Genomic DNA, 16,405 nt, shown 5'->3' on the forward strand with positions numbered 1-16,405 from the left:
TTCAGTGCATATAATCCACTCAATATTAGATGCACCATTTTACACTACACATCTTCAGAGAATCATAGAACTGTTCGAGTTGGAACTGTTAAAGGTCATTTAGTCCAAGTCTCCTACAATGTACAAGGGAGCTTGATCAGATTGCTCAGAGCCCCATCCAGCCTGACCTTGGACGCCTCCAGGAGTGGGACATCTACCACTTTCCTGTGGAAACTGTTCCAGAGCTTCACTGCTCTTAAGTTTTCAGCACTTCTGCAGTAGAAACTCATCTCATCTCTAGGTTGCATTTACTGCCAATTCACTTACAACCTGACTCTGGAATAAGCATTTCTATTTTTTCAAGCTAAAAATGTTTGTTTTTATTTAAATAGCAAATACTGTATTTAGTGCTTTCCAAACTACCAGCCATCTGTCTATTATTAGCATCAGACCTTGACAATGGGAATATTCTTCTCATTAAATCACCGTTGAGCAAAATGTTTAAGTTTTATCATTAAGGAAAAAGGAAAGACTTCTCATGTCATGAATGGTTCTCAGGAGATGCATGCTGCCATGTAAAGCCAAAACTAACATGGTACTCAGGAATCATTCAGTTTCATGTTTCCCACTTCAAAACCAGAGGAATACGGGCCTGTAAAGGACTAGCTAGATCATCAAGTCCATTTCTCATAGCACCAGATAGTACAATCTCTAGAGGCTTGGCTCATGGTTGGTTTCTCCAAACAGATTGGTAGCAGATGATTGCAGTCGCATAGGCATTCAAACATTATGGTGCCAGCCTTAACTCAAAAGGAGTTGCAGATGCTGCATACAACTGAAGAGCCAGGACACTAATTTAGATGTATTAATGGATCCAGTGTTTAATACTGGTTACGTCTCAGATATGACATGGAGTGGTCTCACCTGCAAAATCAAACTGATATTTGCATCCTGCCTTCCCTGCGACTTCAGAACAGTATGCCACACTTGGGCTTTGGCACGAATCCTGCAGCATTCCTTCTGCAGCAGAAGTTCCAGGGGCAGCTAGTCTTTTCCAAAGAGGCAATATCCCTCCAGACATGCCTCAAAGCTTGAAAAAGTCAGTGAAACAGTATATGAGAAGAATGATATTAGCACATTTTCTTTGCCTGTGAACTTCTGCACACTTGAGTGAAGCCAAACCACTGAGCATACTGCAAACCAAGGAGAGTAATTGAAGGCAAGGTTCACTTCAAAAAAGATGTTGAACACTCTGACCTCCACCCAGCAAATCAACACACTGATTTCACTTGCATGATCATGTAGCAGCCTTCCAGACTCAACTCATGAGAAAGGGTTGATATTACCCCTGGTTTGAAAATGATCTTATAATACCAGAATGGTAAGTAGGTGAAGAAAGAGGCCAGCACTGGAGACAAAAGACAGTGCTAGTTTTGCATCCAATTGTTCTTCAGAGGAGCAACCCTACTTCCAAGCTATTAATAGCAGCATAATTCAATAATAAGAATAATAAAAATAATAAAAACATCTGGATGAAATCAGATGAAGGGAGCAGAACTGCATGTGCACCAGCAACCCAGGCATGTCCCATGCTCACTTGCATATTTGGTACTGCAGAGCCAGAATATTTCATCAAGAGGGAAGGAGGAAGCCAGCCAGAACGTACTCAAAACCTGGAGCTCTGTTACTTTTAAACTAAACATCAGTGCATTTCTGCTTATCTCCTTTCCCCTGCAAAGACAGCTTTTGCTGAATATCCAAATGTTAATGGAACAAGCCCACAGGGAAGGCAGCCAAGCTGAGTATCCCTGCCCAAAACTAGTTTTTCTCCTTGATTACTCTCTTTTTTCATTTGTCCAATGTTTCCCAGCCTGTCTCTTTCTCCTTATTATGCACAGAGATCATCGTGACATCCTCCTAATTCATCTTGACTAGTACAACAAGCTCCCCCAGCGCCTCCAAAATGTATATGGCTTGCAGTGATTAGACAGAGCAGATAACAATTGCTTCTCACATGCATACCCCAGGATGGATGTTCCCTGGCAGAGGAAGGGAGCTGCCTACATTGCTCTGTCCCTGAAGGAGGAGGATGAGCCAAGATGGAATAACTCAGTTACTGGGGTAATGCAAGTTTTCTCAGCTATGTGTGAGCCAAGATATCCTTGGATATGAGAGTCACAAAGGGCACACCGTCCTGGACTGCCTTTCTTCCACTCATCAATCAAGTCCAGAGGCTGACCAAATACCATTACTACTTGAGAATGCAAAATTAGTCAAGGCAGCCAGCCAAATACTCACACAGAATCACTTGAGGGACCTGTACGATCTGTAGGCTAACAAGTGCGTAAGCATAGAAGGGATGAGTTGAAGCCCTACATCATTTCAGTTGAAGGCTACCACAGAGCAGGAAAAAGTTGAGATCCATGGGACTGGAAGGAAGAAACCAAAGCTGTATAGATGAGGACACCAGCAGGAGCAGATCATCAAAGATCCAGAGATTGCTTAGACTTTTTATATATAAAGATGACTGCCTCTAAAGTGAGTATCATAGCCAGCCATGAATCAGATGCACCCAGGAGGCAAGATAAGAAATCTTGTCCTCTGAAACAGCAGAGCAGCAAGCAAATCCATACTGCTGGAGAGCACATTTGGAAATCCCCAATGCAGAACAAATTGAATAGAAGTATTTGAGAGGAGAACAACACATGGACTGTCTGGGGGCATGCAGCTCTGCTAAGCTTAATAGGCAAATTCTGTAGTACACCAGGTCTTCCTCTGTCCCCTTAAATATAGCACCTTTGGTATCCCTTCAATGTTAGTTTTCAAGGCTAAGGACTATAAATCATTGCAACACCTCCACATTAGACTGCAGTTCTATACCTGTGCAGATCCAGCTGTCTCTATCCCAGGCAGCTGGAGATGCACAAAGGCTCTGCGCTGCCCTGGTAATCAACCCAGCTGCCCACCCTAGCACCCTCAGCTGCCCTCCACCTGGTCATGGTGTAGCAGAGCTGAGAAACATCTGGGATTCATAATCCAAGTCAAAAACTAACAAGTCCCCAGCTTGTAAAATCATCCATGATGACTCTGTTCCTACACTGCACTGACTCTGTGGACAGAGGAGTTGCTCTGAGAGCTCTTGTGTCCAGACAGATAAAATGTACATGGGAGGAAGCAGTTTTCAGAAAAAGAAGAAAAAAATTTGCCATTCTCTCTTAGAAGTACTAGAAATCTGACAGCTTTCCCCACCTGATCTGATCCTGCAGCTGATGACCATATCATGGGAGATCTGCAGACCGACTCCAGCACGGACGTGAGATTGCAAATGAAGATTTATGGCTCAGCAGACAGGAGGTGATTGCAGTTTGTCTTGATAGTTACCTGGGGACTAACAGCCTTACACAGATGAAATGGTGAGACTATTAAAGCTGATTTGCTGAAAACACACAAGTTGTCCTTTGACAGCCGGGCAGACAAGAACCTTGCTAGAACTGCCGGTCAGAGTGATGTCAGCCAGCACACTGCTAGGGAAACATACTATAGGACTAGGTTCATCTTCACATGATGCTCACAGAGCTTTCTGGAACAGAAATTTGTAAGGATGAGAGCAAGGAAATCCCTTTTCCATCACCTGACAATGTTAAGTGTCTTCCCACTAATTTTGTGAACTTCATTATCATCTGCAGTTTTCAGTCCCTTCTCTCAGGGCTGGGGGGACTCCCTTGTAGTAGCTGCTTCTCAAATACAAAAAATGAAAATAATAAAAAATGAGCTTTTTCCATAAATAGAAATAACAGAAATAGAAAACTGATCTCACTTTGGGCCTGAAATACAAAACATCTGTACTGCCATAAAGACACCATATAGGTGTCATAAAGTCTTTGCCATAAAGACTGCCATAAAGGAAACAAATCTTTGAGAAAATAAGATATGAGCAATTGTATTTTTTTTTTTTAATGATGCCTATCACACAACTGCAACACATGGCTGAAAGAGAGCCAATGTTTTTAATAACTTATAAATGAAAGGACACCACAAACAGAAGCTGCTTAAATGCTTACATGTAAGTGGATGGAGAAAAAAAAGAAATTATCTATTACAAGTCTCAACCATTTTCCTTCTCTCTGAACAAATAGCTCTATCCTGACTTCATGAATATCAGCCAAAAGATCTCAGCTTTAAACTCTGCAAAGGATCACAAACTGAGATAGTCTACCACTCCTCAAAGGAAGGAGTGGCAGACTATCTCAGAAAAGACAGACTATCGCCAGAAAAAACAGCTTTGATAATTGGAGAGATGGTCCTAAGCAACAGGAAATGTAATAAACTCAAGTACAATGTATTATCGTCAGAAGGAGAAATCCAGTGCAGAAACAGAAGAGATGATTGATAACTGTGCACTGGCTGAACAAGTAAGTGCACTGCATAGCATGATCAAGTCAAACTCAATGAGACGATGGTGTGGTGTTATTGTAAACAAGACAAATTGCCCTCTAAGATGTATTATCGTGTCATGTGTATATAACATGAGCAATGATTTCACTCTTCTGGAATACTACGTTCATTTCAGGGCACCACAATTAAAGAGATGTGGGGAACTGGAAAAAATCCAAAGGACTGTAATAAGAATGATCAAGGCCTAGAAAAATATGGCCCAGGAAGAATAGATGAAGGAAGTAGATTTGTTTAGTCTACAAAAGAGAAGAGTAAGGAGAGATGTAATAGCAATCTTCTTACATTTAAAAGGTCAGGGAGAAGGTGATCGATTGCTGTCCATGTTTACTGAGAGCAAGAGAAGAAACAACCTGTTTTAATTGAGACAAGGTGGGTTTAAAAGAAATATTAAGAAAGCTTTCCAACTATTAGCGTAGTTAAGCATTGCAGCAGGTTACCTAAGGAAGGGGTTTTTCTTTATTCTTTGGCAGAAGAGTTATTTCTGCAAAACATGTAAGCTGCTTGCCTAGTAGAATGATGAAGGAGATCTCTGCAGGCTCATTCCAGCACTACAAGATTGTAATGAATTCGATTTTTCACATCAACTTTAGCCCCAGGAAAAACTCAGCGCTCCCAGCTTCTTCAGCCACAGAGAAGCTTAAAATGACCTCTGTGAAGGGACAACATTCCAACAACTGCCTCTTCCTGGAGTAACTGGGCACAAACTGAATGAGTAAGCTTTGCAGATAAAAAAACTGATAAATACATAATATACATACAAATGACCATGAATACATACACCTAGCATACTTTTTTTTTTTTCTGTAGTTTTCATTACAGCTTGGCTCTGAATACCAAATTTCTCAGAGCTGTTAGATCCCTGTGCCACATGGAGCATGGAAATACTTCATTGTGGTGAGTCACATTCATAGTTCTGCAGCTCGTTACTTAGTTAAATAGTAAGAATCTTTGCTAGAAATTTCTTCCTTGAGAAATGTTATCCTTTTGGATTCAGTCGGTTCTGGAAGGATGAGATGAAAGGAATTCAAATGCCATCAAACATTTGGACACCCTCCGGCCCCCAGCACATTCAGGCCCATTATCCATCACTGGTTATCCAGGTTTCTTGTTCAGCTATGGCAATATTCCCAAGCACCCTATGAAGTTTATTAGACTCCATTGCGCTCTCAGAATCTGCTTTTATTAATTTAATCTGTCACCATGAAAACACTACATCCTTTGGGGATGAAAAATAAATAGCAAATAAATTCACAGATAAAACATAATTGATAGTTGTTACCAAGAGAAGACAGAACACACGAGTGTATTTAAAGCAGCTTTTAATGCATAAAAACCACTAGAACAAGAAAAGGATCATGTGAAGAAAAAGCAACCAAATGAACTTAGGGAAAATAACCTGCAAGGTATACTCAAGGTGAGCAGCAGCTGGGAAGCAGGGATGCTGACAAACAGCATCAAGCAGCAAACCACATCCAAGCTTTGGAGGCAGCGAGAGCTGCAAGGTGCTACATAACTGAGAGTACACAGCACACGTGGTTATTAGAAAAAGAGCACAGCCTTGTTACTCTGTATCAGGTGACAGTCAGCTCTCGGCCTGCATAGCTCAGTTCTTGCATGTTTGCCTCACACAGTTGTGTAGCGCAAGATACCTCTGCCAAAGGGCTTTCAGTCCTCACTGCCTCTGATCTGTGCATAGGCCAGACTTACTGCATCATAAACACCATCATCAATCCTATTAGCAAGGATTTGAGAAGCTGTCTAAAGACAAAAATTACCCGTCATCCCACAGTGCTCCTTCCCTGTATGTACACGCATGCAATGAGATCAAGACGCTGCTCAGAGGAGCGTATCACCAACAGAAGAGATGGAGCAAGGCGATTGCAGAGAGCTAGCTTGATTTGTTGTTGCATCAACATAAAAAAAAAAAAAAAAGACAATTATCAGCAAATTAAAAACAGATCAGAAGCTGAGCAAGGACTTTAACAATAGTAGGAGTGTATCACTGCTCACAGAGAACACAGGGCTGGGAGAATTCAGAGTTTTTGCCGTGATGATTGATGTTGCTCCTGGATATTTATCCTGCAGTATTCAGCTGCTCAACAAAAGCACTGAAAACCTGATAGCTAATGTTCATAAAATTCCTCTGTTCTCCATAAGCACATAACCCTGAAGTCTTACCAGTCGCGGGGCCCTCAGCGTCAGCGAAGAGGTCTTGTGCCTCTGAGTCTGCAGCCAGACTCAGTGAAACACCAAGGTCTGTGGCCACTTACAGGGCACTTTCACGCTGCAGACAGTTGGCAGCTGGTGTTTCTTGTGTTTCAGGAACACCGGTCAGCTTCAGGACTGGTTTAGGAAGTTCACTGGAGGTCATCAAGAACAAGTGCTCTAAACCACAGATATTTAAATGACTGTCTCCAAAGCTTCGGGTTAGACAATGCCTGGAGGCAGAACAATTCTGGGGGGAGAATGGGCTTCCTCTGCCTGCCACTGAGGCTCTGTGATGTCAGGGCCCGCATCAACAGGGATGTTAATGAGTTCTACCCAAAGACAATCCACAACTCCCCACGTTCTTTCCTTACGTGGATTCTCCCTCTCTCTAGTCAGTTATTTTCCAGGTTGCTGATTTTAATGTAAAATGCTCTTGAAAGACTTTTTTTTTTTAACCAAAATCTACTCTTTTCCAGCTGTGCTGTTTTATAGAAATTGTTAGCAAAACTATAGATATACATTTTCCCAGGTATCCTAAAGTTTGTAACAGTTGGGAAGCACAAAGTTCCAGGTTTTTTTCCATGATGCAGATAGACCTGCTTCCTGCAGGTACCTGCTTCACACCAACAAGAATGTGACAATATTGACAATATGTATTTCAGTCTAAAGAAAAATGGTACCTAATTTATTTTAGCAGCTCTGGAAACCCAGGCTTCCTCTGCAGAAAAGGCACTTGGTTAGGAGTGGGAGAAAAGTCTCAAGTCACCCAGGCAGGTCTAAGCAGCAGGAGTTCTGGATTCAGTTCCTGACAGTTTGTTTTTCCTACTTCTATAAGTACTTGAGTGCTCTTTAATTTAGTTGAGAGATGATTCCTGCCTCAGAGGTGCTTGGTGAGCAGCCAGCAGCAACCCAGTAATAAAACACCTTTCCTCTGCTGATAAGAGAGAGTAAGGGAATTGTGCTGTGAAGCACCGGCCCTGGGGAAAGAATGCAAGTGGTTTGCAATGGATCAAGCCCAGCTTCTTCACTCCTCCCTACCTTCCTCCCCATAAAAGGCCTGAGCAAAGCCACAGAACTCTCCCTTGTTGGTCCTACTCTTTTGACAGCCTCTTCTTGTGATTTTGGCAAGAACAGTGTCCTATTAGAACAAAAGTTTGCCACACTGCCTACCCACTACCTTACCTTAACCATATGGGAATCCAAGTGCCACAGGGACTGACCTATACCCAGGATCTGGTGTGCTCACTAAGGGAGTGGGCTTGCACCAAAACACATGGTATCATCCATACTACAGTTTTCAGCCTCTGTACAAAAGTTATGTAACCACAATATGCCACCATCTGAAACACTGTGTGTGAGGGAACCTGTTGATACCAGAGACAGGACAGGGAAAGGAACTGGGAGTTACATGCCTGCTTCAGCTGTGAATGTAAGCAGGACACACAAAGCCCTGGGCCAGATGCATTGCTGTGCTTCCCCTCAAGGAGTAGGATCAGCTGATAACACATGGCCTCTGCCTTCAGCTTCCCTTAAGGCAAAGCCAAGTCTGATATTTCCAGGAGCACAATCAGACAGCAGCAGCATTTCCAGCCAAGCAGAGATGAATTAACAGACTCAGTCTGGTCCTGTTTGGCTTCAGTAACTACCAATAAAAACAAGAATCCAGAATGATCACAGGCCTGATGATAGTTCAGGGTGTTTCAATTTGCTAAACAAACTCCATATTTCTCTTATGATTGAGGAATAACAAACACTGATCCAGTTTCACTGCTGCCTGGATTGTCAGATTAATTTGTTCACAAATGTTACAGGGCTACATACTTCTTTACAGATGCGTTCAACAAAACAAAAGCCCAGATAACTCTGTGGGCTAATGACACCAAGTTTCCTACAGACCAAAAGAAACCTGTACAGGCACAAGTGGATTATTTCATAACCATTGTCTGCTTAGAAAACAAGGTTGAAGGGGGAAAGAAAAATTACAGAAGAGAATGAAAGCTACTGAAAAATAAGCATGCAACTGGAAACACTGCAGCCATCACATCAGCCAGCAAATAAAGGCAGTGTATGTTTTCTGCTGTTCAAGAGAGATTGATGTCCTATTCAGGACACCATAAGATTTAACTCATTTTTTTTTTTTCCACATTATTTTCACTAGTAATCTGAATGGCCCTGGAAAGAAAAGGGTTTAAATTACAGAAAAATGGTTCACAGAACTCAGCTAGTTTTGTGAAACCATAAAGAAGTTTGCAAGGTTCATAAAACCTCAAAAGACAGAAAATCCTCCCCACCTCCAACTTCCTCCTTATTTCAACTCCAGTCTCACTACACTCATTGTAGAATGTTTTGAGCGACTCTAATGGATTGTAACTTGGACCTGATGATGCTTCACTCTTCCTTGACATTACCATGCTGAGTTGGAGCTGATACTCAAGCAGAATCCCCCATGTAATGAACCTGACCCTCCAGCTTGATTTCCAGCCGCGAATTGGAGCTGGTGGGGGTATCTGGGCTTTGCTTTCATGCCAAGTAATTGTTTGTACAACAGCATACAATTCCCCAATGCTTCATTATCCTTTTCTTTTCCATTCCACTGAGAAGAAATCCTATTCAGTTCCTGGGCACAGGGCATACATCCTCTCTGCAGCACTCCCAGCTGGTGGCCTAGTTATTTGATGAGAAGGGAATAACCAAGCTGCATCTTAACCCCAAGCAGGAAGCCTGAAGGAATCTCCAACTAAAAGCCACGTTTACTGATCCAGCAAAGCCTCCAAAAGAATATTTTTGGAGACAAGTAACATACAATGAAAGGCAAATGGATCTTGTGAGAATAATTCCTAAGTAACAAATCACTGTTAAATTCCATGGCCAACTTCTTTACCCAAGGCTGGTACAGCCCATAGTGTTCAGGTCAGGACACCACAAAGCCCCATCTACTCTAGCAACAGACATCATCAGGCTTCTTTGTGAAACACAGTAGGCATAAAAAAGGGAAAACATCCTGGTCATTTTTTTTTTTTTTTTCCTACATGATATCTACCTGATATTGGCTTTGTAGGCAAATGAGGCCTGGAACCTGTACAGAGTGTGGGTCTGGACACAAATGCCACGATGCCTGTGTGACATTTGCAGGGACAGGTATCCTCCATCCACACTCATCTCCCACCTGGAAGAGCCTGGAGGTAAAGTTTGCTTTACCCTCTGTGGAAACCTGCATGGTCCCTAAATTAATTGAACACTTTGCATTAAAGTCTTGCTAATCAGCCTTGAAAAACAGAAATATGGTTTTAATTGGAAGTTAATTGCTGTATTAGCCATTTACCAAACATACATCTGGCTTTTCCCCAAAAAGCAAATTCTGCTTTTCTCCCCACACAGCAAAAACAGCTTCTAAGAATCTCCTGAGGATCCAGGACCACTTTTCCCCAGCAGTTCCCACTGCATCTAGAAGAAACACTGAGCTCTTTGAAACATGGCACCAATCACAACAACTGCCAGCAGTCAGACCTTCATCCAAACAGGGATCTTTAACTTGCTGGAACAAATGACTTTAGAAAGAAGGAACACCCTCTTATTTTGCAACCACCACATTTAAACTAATAGGTAGATAGCCTTTCTGTAAATCAATACAGATAAGTGGCTACAATTTTCTTAAGCTGTCTTTAAAACTTAAGCTCTATATTCAATGCAGTAAGAAATGACCTCGTGTGACTTCAGTTCTAGCCTCTCCTCCTCAGTCTGCAAATTATTATTCTGTAATAAGCAGAAAGACCTAACTCATATTACCAGAATACCATAGTTGATGTGCTATTTCTTGGAAAGAATAAAGCTGCCAGAGTCCAGGGCTAGAGTCTGAGAGCACAAAGTGAGTTACATACATTGCATAGCAAGAAGAACTGAGGAAAAAAAACCCACAACTCTAGCATCTAAAACTAACTGAAACTGTAAATTTCAAACACTCGCTACAGACTCACAGCTTAGTGAAACAACATGGGACATATCACAGATCAGAGGGTAACATTTAGAAAAGGACTTATGCGTTGGGGAAAATTCTTAAAAAAAAAAAAACAAAAAAAAACACAACAGGATGAAGTTTGTGTGCTTTTTATTTTTAATGTGGTTCTTACAATTAACCAAAAACTGCCACAGAAAATGATCTTAGAGGTCTGGATTGCATCCAGGCATGTCTGTGCACGTGTCCAATCATCTTCTCTACTGCAGTATCCACAGTGCTGGCTAAATAATTAAAACTGGTGAACAGGTTTTCAACATTTTTGCCAACCATTCACTTCCTTGTTCACAAACATCCTCTGGGTAGGTTGTAGGGATTTACCCGTATTTTGATTTAGTAGAGCCTAACATAACTTCTCCCAGGGGATCAGAGCATCATGTCATTCTCATATTGCTCTTAACTCGGGTACCCAGCATAAGTAATTTACTGCTTAGGCTTTGTTACTGATCTTCTACAACACTATGGCATGGTTTCTGACTGCATGACCTTGCTTGACTTTAATACATTACCTTTGTTCCAGGGTTAAAACAAACAAACAAACCTATTTCTTGGCTAAATGTGCACCAATAACAGGCTCAACAAAAAACAAAACAAGAAAAAAATCACTCTGTATCAACAATGTAAGTCTTCCTTCATGCAAGAACTTGCAGAACAGAAGAAAGGAAAAGACAAGCTAAAGAACCAAGTGGTAAAAGCCACTGGTGCAAAACTATTTGCAAACAGGTTTCAGCCTCCCTGTCACTTTGTTTGATTGTAAAGGACAGACACAAGAGGTCATGGAGTTATTTTTTTGTCCAAAATAATTTTTGGTCATTCAGACTTGGATCTTGGCTTTTTGCACTGCACAGTCACCTAGAGAAAATCCACACATTGCAGTTAGGATGAAGACTGCCTGAGAATTTCAGCTCTGCATATCAGGAATGGGCTATTATTTGCAGAAGAGCACAGTTCAACAGTAATGCGTCCAAAATGTTCTCGGTGAAAACATGTATCAACAGAAATATGTTGAATACATTTTCTTACTATTCCTTATTGACTTACTCATTCAATCAGTGAGAAAAACGTGTAAACCAAATACCTGTTTCCTATGTGAATACCTGGTAAAATGCCTGTATTAAAGTTAGTGGCACAGCCAGTGACAATACTATTCATAGCAACAAGGCAATATCTTGTAATTTTGATATATTTTTAAGACAATGATGTATATAATGAAGCAACAACATCCACACTATATATCAATCGTGTGCTAACTGTACAAATACCTTAAAATAACAGACTGAAGTTGGGTTATAAAATAGACACAGCTCAGTATGATAACTTTTGTGCAAGGGACAACTGTCTCCAGCTTCAATTGCAGTGTAATTGTGGAAGCACAAGATCAGAACGGTTAAGGCTGGAAAGGAATCCTGGAGATTACCCGATCCAAAAAATACACCTTGTTCATGAGCCAGGTTGACTCTTGTCTATTTATTGACAAAGCTGTTTCAATTATATAGAGTACTTTGAAGGAACAACTAATATGCCCACTCATTCTTAGTTCAGTGTTTGATTCATGTCAGCAGCTGTATATGCATAGTCTGTTCTGCAGGTACTCACACAGAAGTGACAGAGACATGTCAAATTTACCAGCAGCTTCTCATTAGTGGTTCTTCCTTGATTATGACATCTGCTAAGGTTGATGACAATAACAGTACAAAAATGTGAACTTCAGTCATTTGGAAATGGCCTCATGGAGGCTGTTTTGCACAGTATGATGATGAAATGTTAGGAATGATTGAGGCCAGATTTACAGCTGAGGCAGTCTTCCATCTGTATTTCATTTGAGCGCCACCAGAACAAAAATACCTTTAAAAAAATTAATCATTTCCCAACTGACCAAATCCTCTGGATATTCTGTCAGCAATACAATCCAGACCACAAAATCTTGTTCTCACTGAGAAGAGTTTCCATAGAATTGTTATATGGCTAGTCCAATAAGCTTGTACTAGTCAACACTGCAAGCATACCACTTTACACTCTACAGAATAAACTTCAACCTCTGGCCAAAAGGTGAGATCCCAAAAATACATCCTCTTCAACAGTCTGAACAGTCCCAGGTCTCTCAGCCTTTCCTCATACAGAAGATGCTCCAGACCCCAAATAGTTTCTGTGACCCCATGATGGACTCTCTCTAGAAGTCTTGTCTTTCTTGAACTGAGCAGCCCAGAACTGGACTCAGTAATTCCAGATGTGGCCTCAGCAGGGAGAATAATCACCTCCCTTGCTTTACTGGCCTTGGACTTTTTAACACACCAGGATACCATCAGCCTTCTTGACCACAAGGACATACTGCTGCCTCATGGCCAACCTGTTCTCAATAGGACACCTAGATCCTTCTCTGGAGAGCTCCTTTACAGCAGGAAAGGTCAGCTCCTAACCTGTACTGGTGCATGTGGTTATTCCTTTTCAGGTAGAGGACTCTGCACTTGCCCTTGTTGAACCTCATCAAGTTCTTCTCTGCTTAACTTACTAGCCTGACCAATCCTCAAAGGAAAGGCTCCAGATCTTTGACCTCCCTCACCAGATTTAGTTTCAGGTGGGCCTTAACTTTCCTTGTTGCATCTCTGCATGCCCCAAAAAAGGTTCCTATATTCCTCCCATGTGTCCAGACTTTTTATGCATTCTGTGGACTTTCTTCTTCCATTTGAGTTTTTTCCATGATCTCCTTGCTCATCCATGCAGGTGTTCTTCCATCTTTGCCTGATTTCTTACTATTAGGGATTCTAATCTTGAGCTTAGAAGTGGTGCTTGAATGTTAATCAACTCCTGGGCCCCTTACCTTTCAAGGCCAGACATCCCCACCTAGGTCCTTTAAGAGGTCAACATGGACTCTCCTGAAGTCCAGAGTTGCAATTCTATTTACTACCTTGCTTCTTCCATGTAAGATTCTGAAATTCCACTATTTCATGGTCACTGCTCCAAAGGCTGCCCTCTCCCAGTCATAAAACTCAGTGAAAACTATTCTGTATAATAACTCTGCCACATACAGCCAACTATCATCCAAGGAGCTCAAGTTTATGTAATAGATGAGGCCATTTTATCAAGCCAGTCAGTATAAAGCACGCATGTATTGATCTGTCACAAAAGTTAAGTTCCTAGAGAAGTGGCTAATAACTTCCATGTGAAATATTCAGCCACAAGACAATGATGCACTCATATTTCTCATGTACCCTCAGAAGGGCAAAAAATAGTTTTCCTGAGGATGCAGCTCTCCTGCTTCCGCACCATGTAAGGCAAGGTGATAAGCTGAGGAATCACTGCCAGCAAAGGGAAGTTTTTATTATTTTTACATACATTTGAAGTCCATGGTCTGGTTATAAACCAAGATGCTGGTGATTAGCTTAAAGATTCCCATTTGCCCATATTATAAACATTTTAGCCAGGAACAGTCTTTGTTACCTGTCTGCCAGATCCTCCTCCAGGCTCCTGGGGAAAATTGATGAGCTTTGATGGAAAATTTCTGGCAAGATTTTCTGAAAAGTTGCTACACTCCCAGAACTATCCTCCTTCCCACTGACAAGGTCCAATATTGCATTTGTAAGAAGAAATTGGAAAAGAGGGAAAACAGCAGTACTCTCCCACTTCTCACCATCTCTTTCATATATGCAGGAATGTGGAATATGCTGACTGCAGAGATGGAAACAGGCTGAGGAGGGACAGTTTTCTGATATACTCTGGTAAAGCATAATGTACATAGTAATATAGGACAGTTTTTCTGTATTAGCTTTCAAACCAGAATGCCCCACCGCTCTGAAGGATTTACCATTTCCTTTCAGCACCACGATAAATTTGGATTTATACACACAGCATTTGGTACATGCAACTACAGCATGACTAAATGGAAGACAGAATAACTGACCAGGAGCCTTATCTGCTGTCATCAGACCAACTTCTCACAGATTAACACCTTCCCATTTTCCCCAAGTCTTTCTGGGTCTGAGTCCAGGTCTCAGAAGTTCTCACATCCATGCCAGCGACAGGCTGTCTGACCAGCTAACACTCGGAGCTGATCCTGAAGGGGCTGAGCACCTCATCTCAGACTGCTACAGGCACTGATGTTGCTGAGATGCAACCCTCAAGACTCACCTGGACAGACTAGCACTACGCATACATTGTTTTTTCTTTATCTCCAAATGACACATTAATTACTCAGTGTCACTTCTGTCAGAGATCACTCCTAGATTACACTAAAATCCAGTAAATCACAAAGATCTATTAGTAAACTTAAGGGCTGACCCTTGAAGTCAACACCTGGCCCTGTTAGGTATGCTCAAAATTAGAACATAAGTGCTTTACTACATCAGTGAGAAATAAATAGTCTGCAGCTAAGGCCCCAGAAAGACAAACTGCCAGCAAACTATGATAATCTGCAAACAAAAAACACCAACATCAAGATACACAAAATAATTATCTGTAGAAAAAGCTGTAATATAAACTATATAGCAATGAGTAAAAGGCTTTGTGAAACTGGCTCTTTCTCAACACCTACATGCATGTGATCACATTGAAAAATAAACCAAAGATAAGTCAGGACTCCTCAACATTGTGCTAACAGCCTTTGAGGGCTTGGACAACACCTTCCAGAAAATATTTTCATAAAAGATGCTATTTGTTTTCTTGTACTTCCCCACTGACAAAGACAGTGAGAGATTTCTTTAGTTTCTGACTGCCCCAATCTCATTGTGAACATTAGCAGAAAGCTTGTTTAGAAGCACACTTGGGAAGACTGATGAAAGCTATTCATCAAAAATCTAGAGTATAGAACTATAGAATATATATATATATAGAGTATGTATATATATATATAGTATAGAATTCTAAAAGAAATTACATTCCAAGTGTTGGGATTTTTACCCTACCTCTTCCAGTTTGGATGTTCTATCCAGAGAAAGCATTCAGGAAAGAAGATGGGAATGCTGAATTTATATTTAAGCCTCACCAATTAGTTGAAGAAAATTTTTGAAAGTAGTGTAACCAGGTCAGCCAAACAGTGAGGAGACACTAAGGGGAGGATGAGTTTGCATCAATGCAAACTGTGACTGCGGCTCTGCTGTGGACATGGCCCTGGTTATTTAACATCTGGTCACATTACTAAGGAAAAAGTTTTGTTCAGCATTTCCAGCCATTTTGTGAATACAGGAAGCAGGAGAATTTGTCCCAGACAAATTTGCTCAGAATTCAGATGGAAAAAAAGAGGAAGGCAGCACCTGGAAGGTGACTTTGGTTTTGTACTTGAAACAATTATTTGAAGAGAGAACTGAGTTCCAGATGGTTAACTCATATTTGCAAAGATGAAGGATTAGCAATGTTCATTTCTTTAAAAATGTACATACTTGCCAGGAGCAAGCAGAATTTATTCTTCATCTTCTTTATGAATTCATACTCTGCAATAGACAACAGGTTTGCCACTGAGTAAGGTTATTTTCATTGAAGAGCCAAATTCATCAAGCCCATCAGTGGAAAAACTGCAACACTTCTGACAAATGAATTTATGCCTGGCTCCATGCTCAAAGTCATTAAGAGTTTTTAAAGTGTGCTCTCTCCCTGTTTCTCTGGTCTTTATCATTACCTGAGCAGCCTTAGAGGAATGGAGTCAGCGAGTGATGCCATTAGGCCACCCTTCAGCACCCTCGCCCAACACAGCAAACAGGGCTGTGTTGAGGGAGATCATTCCTCCCTGTCAGCAGTGATGTGGAAAGGTTGCACTGGAAG

Source organism: Lagopus muta, chromosome 5 (assembly GCF_023343835.1).
Source record: "Lagopus muta isolate bLagMut1 chromosome 5, bLagMut1 primary, whole genome shotgun sequence".
NCBI lineage: Eukaryota > Metazoa > Chordata > Aves > Galliformes > Phasianidae > Lagopus > Lagopus muta.